This window comes from Stylophora pistillata, chromosome 10 (genome assembly GCF_964205215.1).
Source record: "Stylophora pistillata chromosome 10, jaStyPist1.2, whole genome shotgun sequence".
Classification (NCBI taxonomy): Eukaryota; Metazoa; Cnidaria; class Anthozoa; order Scleractinia; family Pocilloporidae; genus Stylophora; species Stylophora pistillata.
The window spans coordinates 20,391,501-20,401,876 of NC_142528.1; positions in this window are offsets into that span (position 1 = coordinate 20,391,501).

The window sequence follows — 10,376 nt, forward strand, 5'->3', positions numbered from 1 at the left end:
TTTTGATGACCCGTTAAACAAACTGCACTGTTCCAACGCGGATTTGAAGGTGTTTTTCTGTTCGGGCCATGTTGGCCGCGACGCCTGAGTTCTTGCAGTGGGGCAGGACTATCCACGTTTCCTTGCCAATTACCTCTATTTCTTGGTTCAAGGTCATAGTTATTACCTTCAATTGGAATTTCGTCGGCAAACCGTACGCTTGACAAAGATGCGTGCGATCGTCTTGAACTACGATGAACCTCTACGCTTCCTGATGAATCGGATCTCGGATAAGCCTCAGGGAAAAGTACAGCATCATGTTCTGGAAAGAAAGGATCTACAGCATCATGTTCAAATGAAGGAAGACGACTAGAATAACGAGGCTGGCTCTTAAAGTTTCTTCCACAGTTATTCACCTCTGAATTTTGGTCCCTATTGTAAAAACGACCTTCCTCTTCAAACACGGAATCTTCATCAGGATTCTCGTAGGACGTTGAGCGCCGAGGGCTACGAGACTTGTACTCTAACGAACGTCGAGAGCCAGATGAATCTGGTCTTTTGGAACTCTTTTCTTTGGAGTGTTGACCGCTTCTGTTTGCTAAATAGTCGTCTTCCAGGTATTCATATGAAGAGGTACTACGAACGTTTCGAACTCTCGGGTCTCGGGTGCTGTGGCGATCCTGGACACTTTCAGCATTACGGCGTGACCTTGGTTTCTCGTAACTGTGGACCGAGTCAAGATATTGACTAGTCTGACCTCTACCCCTGTCATGGAAAGGAACCAGGCCCCTATAGCCGCGTACATTGCGTTCTCTTGGATCTCTGCTCCTTTCCAAATCGACTTGATGTCTACGCCCTGAACCTCCAGCTTTTGAATAACCTTGGCCATCGAGATCTGGCCCGATACCAGATGGAAAGTCATGCGGACTACTCTGTGTACTTTCCCGCTCGTGCATGGATACCGAAGTCCCAGATTCCTCAGAAGTTCCAGCTTTTGGTGATACTGCATCTTTGGTTTGATGGACATGTGCAGTTACAATCCCGTCGTGACCCTTAGTCTTTCTCAGATCTCTTGGGATTTCTTCCCTCGTTTCATCTCTAGAGCTTACCATAGTCGGCCTGAGTGTTCCTGTGTCATTTACTAGCTTTGCCTCTTCGCTTGGATTACCTCTGAATGTAATCTCCCCGATTGCTGCGTCTCTAATGCCTTTAAGTGCAGCATCTGGCATGCTAGCAACCGATCTACGTAGTGTATCCCAATGAGAGCTTCTTGGGCTTAATATCCCTGTGGAGTTGGATATGTTCGAAATTTGAGGTTCGCTCCGAGAAAGCGGCAGAAAGTTGTCGTGTTCAGTCTGTGTCGACGAACACATAAGATATTTGTATTGCGTGTAGATTAAAGGTTGTGCTTGTTTTCGCATGTTCCGTGGAGGGAGAGATGAAACGCAATCAAAGTAAATGGAATCGCTGTTTACAGATTCCGTTGATCCTTGAAGGGTGCTACTTGAGACAGCTTTATTAGTACTTTCTTCACTTTTTTGGCTACTAGACGAGGATCTCCCTTTCTTTTTATTGACAACGCGAACTACTAATCGAGCAAGTCGAATCGCGATGTGCAACATACTGCCAGACTTCTGCCGGGTTTGTTCAACTCCTTGACGAGCTGTCTGATCAACAGCTTGTGCAGTAGATCCAGCCAGATTGGCCGTGCCTTTTACAACGCCAGACGCCATTTTAAAGGGAGTTTCAGTCACCTGCTTTTCAAAAGTGTCGCTATGTTCGCTAATTTGTCGATGGGAAGGGCCTTCATCTATTTGTATCCTAGTCTCGCTCAAAGGAACTCGTTCAATTTCATGTTTTATCTCCGATGCACCTCTTTCAACTCCTCTTACCAACTGCCTGCTATTCCACCTTAGCTGACGTTCTCCCGAAATAACGCTACTCGTTGCTGCACTCTGCCAGTCCGTCTCGACAAATCGCTTTCCACGGTCGGCGAGATCTAAATCAATAATCACCGATTCATTGAATCTACACATCGTCGACGCTAGCGGGTTGCGGTCATCCACTAATGGAATTGAAACACCTGCTACTGCGGCTTTCTTCCCGGACAGCCAGTCGTTTTGTTGTGATGTTCCCTGCAGAGATTCTTGCCTTGCTCCCGCCTCTTGATTTTCGAAATCTTTAGATGTTCCTTCACCACCGGTTGAAGTGTTTGTCTCTTGTACAGTTTCTTCCGTGTCTCCACTTTTCTTCTTCCTGAACTTAGCAATGATACCAGCCGCTAGTACAGCGACCGCAATCACCTTACGTGCCATGTTTTGATTGCTATCAGCGGGGTTGTTGGAAGTGCTGGTGTCTCCTTGTCCTACTCCAGAGTTATTACTTTCCCCAGCCTCTTGCAGCCCTCCCATTTCTCCAATCGGAAGATTAACATTACTTCCCACTACATCTCCAATAACATCGCCTAAATCCCCTTCTGCTGTACTACCATCACCATCCATCTCTTCCAGTCCCTCAGCTACATCTTCAACAACTTCCATTACATCCTCTAAAGCCTCAAAGGCGTCTGCTAAGCCCTCGGGTACGTCCGACTCTCTTTTACCTTTTCTCTTTTTTGCACCAAAGAGAAACACTCCGGTCGTAACAATGAAGGAGAATGTCGGAAAGAAAGCCATCTTCCAACCAGCGAAACCAAAAAGTCCTAATACGTCCTTTATTAGTCCCATTGCGGAGTCAACAACAGCCAGAAATGTAACAATTTCAAACATGAATTTATCAATAACATCTGCAAAGTCCTCCATGATTTGGAGTAATTCTTCAGTTGCCGATGGCATGTTTTCTGGATTTTCCTCTGGGGGAACTAAATCATCCATGGCGACTGAGATAACTGGTATATATATTTTTGAACGTTGGATTACTTTTTTTCTTAAGATTGAATGTTCGCGGCCTGAACAGGTTGTTATTTACAAAACCTCCTATCGCCACAAGTGCCCCAAGCTTACTCTCACCTGTTATGTTGAAACTGATAACATCATAATAATTTAATTCTGATGGCCTTTAAATACAAATAAGTGGCTAAAACAATTACCAACTATCTGAATCACGGAAACAAACTAAGACCCTCTAATACCTATCGTTGTAACATAATAAAATATTCAATACAGCTTGCAGATTTTGCACGGTTTGTCAACCGCCATCTGCACAATATTCGTGTGCCGGTGAGTGTATGAATCACATCCCACGCATGCTTTCCAACAACTTGTATATGACCGGGTTCTCTAGCTGCATTGCGGACCGATAAGAAAAAAGCAATGATTGCGGACCTAATATTAGAAGGCTCATCGAATCGGGATGATATTTCTGTCCTTGTAAGTACACGCGCGGTATCTTTACTGAATATTTTCAATGAATATTTTAAAACGGTCTAACAGAAAGCTGCTTCTTGGAACATGTAAATGATTTGATTGTTTCGATGATACCTTTCCGATACATTTTAGTCGAAGCTTGAAGTATACATTCAAAATACATCTTTTATGATTCATCAGAAATTTAGCCAGGTTTCCCATATCTATCACTTAAGCTAATAGCTATATTACCATCGGTCAAAAATAAAATTAGCCAATTTGATTCTCTGATTGTGAGGGATTAACCAAAGATAAGTTCCTCCAATGTGTAAATCCCCTAATTTCTCAATTCGAATAAGGGCTTGGTACTCTGAGTCTATAATCTCGCAATTTTATGAATAAAACAGTATTTAAATGATCGAGAGAATACCATCCTCCGAAAAAAGGAAATGCTCGACTGTGGTCCCGGATGAGGAATTGACATGAGTGGGTGGTAATTACCTGCTACAATTTATCCAGTGAATATCGGCCCTCAGCTTCTAATCCCCCAAGTTCAGAACAACGAAAAAGTGTTTGGTATTTGATAAGAGAAAAAGACGAGAGAGAAAAATTCCAAGCAAGCACTGCAAATAAATTCTATTCACCGGGAAGAATTTGGTCGTACCATTAAATGCAGGAGATAATTTGAAACTTCAGAATACCGTATGTAAACTGTATAGGTATCTGGAAGTTCCGCCCCATTGCAAGTTTGCCTCCAACGAGTTCCCCTACCCCAATCCGACGAGTTCGCCTCATCAAATATAATCAAGTGACTAATTCGATGGTGTAACATATAAAACAGTCAGACATTTTGCAAGAAATGAGCAAAATTTCCACAGGGGATTATTTTGCACGTTCCAGTACCTTAATATGGTAAATTGGCGTAATTGTGGAATAATACGACAAGCCCCTGCTTTAACAGTTCTCGCACAATCTTTCAACTCCTTTCCTTAAAGCACTATGTATTCAGTTTCTTAAACATACTATGTAATTATGGACTGAGTGGGTTAATATATTTGGCTCGCTGCGCTCGGTCCCTGCCTCATCCCTGGCATTAGTGCCATGACCTGGCACTGATCACGCGCGTCATTTTACCGGTGCTCGGTACATCTTTTGGTAGCTGAAAGCAAGGGTTTTTAAGTAAAACTTGGAAAAAAAACTTGATACGTAGAAAGTCTTGAGCGCATGGACAGTTAAATATATAATTTATGGATACATTACGCAAATTTACAGGATATCGACTCAAAAAGTTCCTCCCGTCGTTGTTTTAAGGTCATGATTTGCATCATCGAGTAACCATAAACCACACTATGCTACGTTTTGTTCAAGTGTCGCGTTCTCAGTGTCGTAGACGCGTGGCGTTAGGTGCTGGAGTTCGCCAGGTCAACCACAGTGAAGCATTAGGTGGTCAGCAAGATTCAATGTTTATTAAAATCAGGCTAATCCGACTATTTACAGCACTTGCGGTGAAAACTAAAAAGAAACATGCGATTTTTACGTCAGAAATCGAGGGAACGAAAACTACGCTTATGCTCCGTGCACAAAGAAGAGAAACGAACTACAAAATTACAAGCGTGACTTACGTCTGATCTTGACTCTGGAGGTTAGAAGAACTCCAAACTCCTACAGTTGTAATAACTCTGAAAGATCCTTACAGTGTGATGGACTCCTAACAACTGGGTACACGTGCTAGGAAAAGACTAATCTAATACACGCCTTCTGACGTGACGGAGTCAAACTGAATGAAACTTTGTACGCCTAGTCTGACGTGAAGGAAATAAAACTGAATAAAGCTTTGTATGACTTAGCCAAAAAACGGATATATGATAAGCATGCGGTAAAATTAACGCTGTGTTCACGAAGAAAAAACAATACTTAACGTAACTAATTAAAAAGTTTATTTGCAAGTGACGTGACATCAAGACTGGAGCAATTCAAGATTTATTGCTAATGTTCCGAACGTGCACACAACTTCATGAACTTTTACACTGAATTTTTATTTGACTTCGACAGTCAAGAATCACAAGAGCCCCCTCGGCAAGTTTTGCTACCCAAGGTCAAAGTCAGATTCGTAAGGAAATAGGTGCATTTTTGTCATGAAGGGTGAGTATTATAGTGGGAAAACTGGACTTTCACGGACGGCACAATAATAACGGGGGGAAACTAGCTTTGTACAGTGACTCGACAGCGAAACGGGATCCGTTACCATTCCCTGGTACAGGCGACCTCTTCAAGCGAGCTGGTACGGACGCCAAGGACGAGACAACCTTTGGTTCCACAGTAAACTTTTATTTCAGGTCAGGCCAACAACTAACATGACCTCTAGCGTATTCAAGTTGCTAATCTTAGATGTAATCAACGATGTCATCAACAAAGCTTTAGATCATAATAGGACGAAAAAGGTCTCTGAAGTTACATGATTTACATTAAAATATTCATATGTTGAAATGAAAAAAGCAGATTCAATAAACTTTAGGCCATTAAAAATAGGAAACTTAGGTGAGAATTCACAGCTTTGTTATTGAAAATATACCCATGGTAATTACAACAGAGCAGCTTATATACAATTAAAAGTTTCTGCTTATCTAAGCAATGTCATGTTAAGTTTGATCGCAAGAAAAGAAATTGAAGTTACGAGTATAAACTCAGCTGCCAACTACCGGCCATGAGAACTAATTCTGCCAGGAAGACCATTAACACTTTTATTCACCTAAAAATTTCACTTGAATTAAACAAGAAAAGTGCCGATAGGCAGCTGCACAATGAGGAAAAAGTAACAATGCAAAATCTATTTCCAAAAACAACTGTGGCTTTTCTATATTTTTAAAACATCACAATGAAAGAAACTCGCATGAACTGAGAACGCAAAAAGGCCGAAAACAACGAACAAATATGCCTAAACAACCACATGGAAAAATCACTAAATTTTCCTGTAAAATCTGTGGTGTAGGCTACTTCAAGATTACCTTAATCAATTAAAAGAGGAACAAAAAGAGAGCACCACTGGCAAACCATGAGGAGCAAGAAAAGCCAACGTGTTTTCTATCAGCTACCATTGTTAGTTGTTAGACTTCCCGAGTTGATAACCAAAAGTGGAGAGACAATATTTCAGGGCGGTTAAAGGAATTTTCAAAGAATAGAGGGAGGGGGTGGGGGGAACAGGCAAGTTGATTTTGACAGGGAAAGTCAAAGAATGAATAAAGAAGTCAGAGAATGAATGCTCTCGTTTTGCAAAGATAACAGTGTGCACACTCATTAAGTCTATTTGAATGTTTGTCTTCTACAAATTCTTTCAGAGTTCCTACAAGCGATAAAATTGATATACATTGCTTTCGACAATTATTCCATTCCAGCGAAATCACATAGACGAGGTACGACCTGACGCCAAAGTCGCAGTTTTCCGTTATGCACCAATCATTTCGAAGCTTCAACATCCCACCCGCCCCCACCCCAGGAAACTCACGAACATTTGACGCAAAAGGCCTTTCAGAAAATGATGTACTTGAACCTTGCCTGGGTGGGGTGGGGAATTTGAACCGGAGAGGTCAAGTCTTTCCAGCGGAATATACATGTTTGAATTTTTAAAACGACGAAGTTCAGGACGGCCATACCCTATGCATTACGGCAAGGGAAATATTTCAGCTTCTGCCTTTGAATCCTCGATCAATTTTCATCAATAACTAATGTATAATGAATGTGGAAGGATGGGTTAGGTGCTATTTTTTCATGAGCCCGCTCACCATCCACCATCTTGCCAGCCAGTGTGAAAATGTCTGAAAATGTCTGAAAATGTCGTCAGAGGATTCATTCCTCTAATATAGAGTAAGCAATCATGCCGTCATAGAAGGAACTGGGACGAATCCTGGCTACAGTTAGTTTGAGTTTTTCTGAGCAATTCGAGCACGAGTGAATACGGTACGTTAAGCAGATCGCTATCAGCTAGGTCAATTGTGCTTGTTGTTGTTTTCTAAGTGAACAGACTGTCTGGCAGTCTGAGACTTTCCTTTCGTCGATATGTCTTTCGCAGTTTCTTTTATTGCCTTCCCCCCGCATTATTTTTGTTATCGAGCGCAAGCTCACTTGTTTTTCTTCTTAAAATGACTAAATACGACTTCATGACAATTACAGTTCGAAATGGCAGTTACGTCTAAATACATTTGCAAGTGCGTTTGAGACTCTTTCAACATTAACCGATTATTTAACAATGGCCCAAACGTGCACCTGGTACATAACAACTCTCTGCAAATGAGTTGTTTATCTGATGCAGTAACATTTATGTGTGTGTACAGAGTGACTGCAGCTTCGACAAGTCTACGATAATTAACTGCATTGTACATTGGAAATGGGTGGACTAAATTTATGAGCGTGAGATTTTCTTTTCAGGCTTCTTGGACAGGATTATCTCCTTAACTTAATTTAGCTCTCTGCCTGAACCCAAGCTATAAAATTGTCAACCTTTGGCTTGAAACCAGCTGTCAAAACAAAAAATTACTTTGGATAATGTGATAAAAGGAATTTCTGTTTATCTTAAATCAATATTCTAGAATTAGAGGATAGATAACATTCCTTTAAGTTAGAGCGCCGGATTGTGTTGGCGGGAGGTCGAGGGTTCGAGCCCCAGCTGGACCAATACTCATGGTCTTAAAATAACTGAGGAGAATCTGCTACCTTTCTATAACATCAATGAAATGGATAGATATTCTAGTCTTCTCAGATAAGGACAAATAAATGGAGGTCCCGTCTCCTGCAGGGTTAGGGGTAGGAGACGTTAATTTCCCACGCACGAGATTACTCAGTGTGTGATGGATGTCCTCCCCTGGGGTGGGATGTGTGGGGGGAAAAGGTGAGGTCGTTACATGGACTAAAGCGGCTGCGAGAGGTGCCTGATAATGCTGACGTCTGATCTCAACCCTAGTAACACTGTAGACCTTAGCAATTCAGCCTATACTGCTATTAAGGTAGCGAATCATTCACTTTCACTTTCATTTAAGAAACGACACTTCACTATACTAAGATATGTACACCACAAGACTGTCTGATAAAAAACATACGATTTTTAAATGTACCTGCTTCAATTCAATTCAACCACCTTTCAATTCTAAAGATTAAAAAAATGACAACAGCCTTGAAAGAAGATAAGCATAGTATTACTTCTCATACATAAGGAGAAGAGAGGTCATTATCACTCTACATGTAGGCTAAGGAAAAGCAAATAACATACAAGAACTGTTACTCTGCAAATTCAAGAGCTTTAAGTACACCCTTAATTAACCCATCTCCTTCAGATCTGTGAAAGTTTTCAAACCCTCCTTGATAGTCCTCTATTTAAATAATAAGTCAGAGAGAAGAATGTTTGTTATGAGTTTCAAACATGGATTACTATTCTATGCAAACATATCAAATTACTGCACAATTGCTGAGCTCAACTTTAAGAATTTGCGGCCAACTGGAACATAAATAACCTTGTATTTTAACATTTGGGTTATGATGCTGTTTGTGCAAAGATATTTATGTTACAAATGATGGCCTTATCTGAATAAAATTGGACAAAAATAATTAGGATTTGCAACTACGTAAGTCATGCCCTCTTTCTTATAATAGATATAAAACTAGCACTTGTCTGGCACTTATACAGACTTATGGTACTCCAAGGCATTAAGGGTTGGATAATTTTCCTGAAACTTCAAATTCGAATAGTTAGAATTCCAGGTTTAATTGATTTTAGCAAATAATTTTGCAGCAAAACAAATAATCTGTGAATGACAAGGGTGAAGTGCTTCTTTCAGATTTCATTGGCATTAGATTTATACCAAGGATATTGTTTGGATAGGCAGGCATTTTCTTCATGCCATATTCAGACCTTATTGGCAGATGCTGTTGTTGAAAGTGTTTTGTTTATCTCTTTTCAAGACAGCAAGATGCTATACATTAAGTACATGGCTACCCATTCATTGACATGAAAGTAAAGGGTAAAACTAGACAATTATGCTATCTGCTTGTTGGTGTTTTATCCTGTAGTTTAAGTGACCCACAATCTAAATAAGAGGGGCCAATTCAATCAGGAGTAGGATATGCTTGACCTATTGTTGATGAACTGACAAACCCATTAATTTAAATTTTGGCGTAGAGATGTCTCGAGAGCAAAGCTGGAGTCTTAACCTTCCTCGCCTAAACCTTTTGTTAATTATCGTTTTAATAGTATTCAGGAAAAAAAATTATTGATGAACTGGCCAAACAAAAAGGGCTGTCACTTCGTACGTACTGACATTAAAAAATGTAATGTTTACGACCTTAAATGAGAAGTCAAAATTGTGGTATTTATTGAGAAGTTAATTGTCAATTCCTCTTCCGCTTTTTTTCTGTTTTCATCTCTATTGTTCACGTTTGTTTTTGGAGTTTTTTTTAAAAAGTTTTTTTTATTGATCATTCCAAAATCACCAATTAGCACTGTTTTTCATGTTTTCACCCGCCTGGGTGTTTGCCTTCTGAAAGTAGGTTTATTGTAAGAACGAGGAAAAGAGTAGCAAATAATTTAGCGTCGAACTATACCTGTTTGTTCCTTTGTTCGCGTCTAGGATTCATTCCTTGCACTTAAATGAATCACACCAGTAAACATCTGCCGTGTACACGTGGGTTCTGATGCTGTTTGTTTCTCAAATCAGCCGCCATCACATCCTTGATTCCATGATCAGTTCCAGTCTCTTTGCTTCCACTTCGAGATCGATCGGGCTGGTTCGAGGGAACGAAAATTCACTACAGGTGTAACTTGAGTATCAGGCCTTTATCAGGCCTTTTTATGGGGGTTGGGGGTTGGGGGGGGGGGGGAGGGGGAGCCTGATTTCTTCCCCCGACGAAGGGCTAACGCTCGAAACGTCAGATTTTATAATCGTACCGGTGGCCAATTTACCATTTCAACTTTGTTGATATATTCAAATTATTTTCCTCCGAGAGCCTGATACACAGGTTACTACAGGTGAAAATTATATTATGTAGGCTTGGCCATCGTTTCGGGGT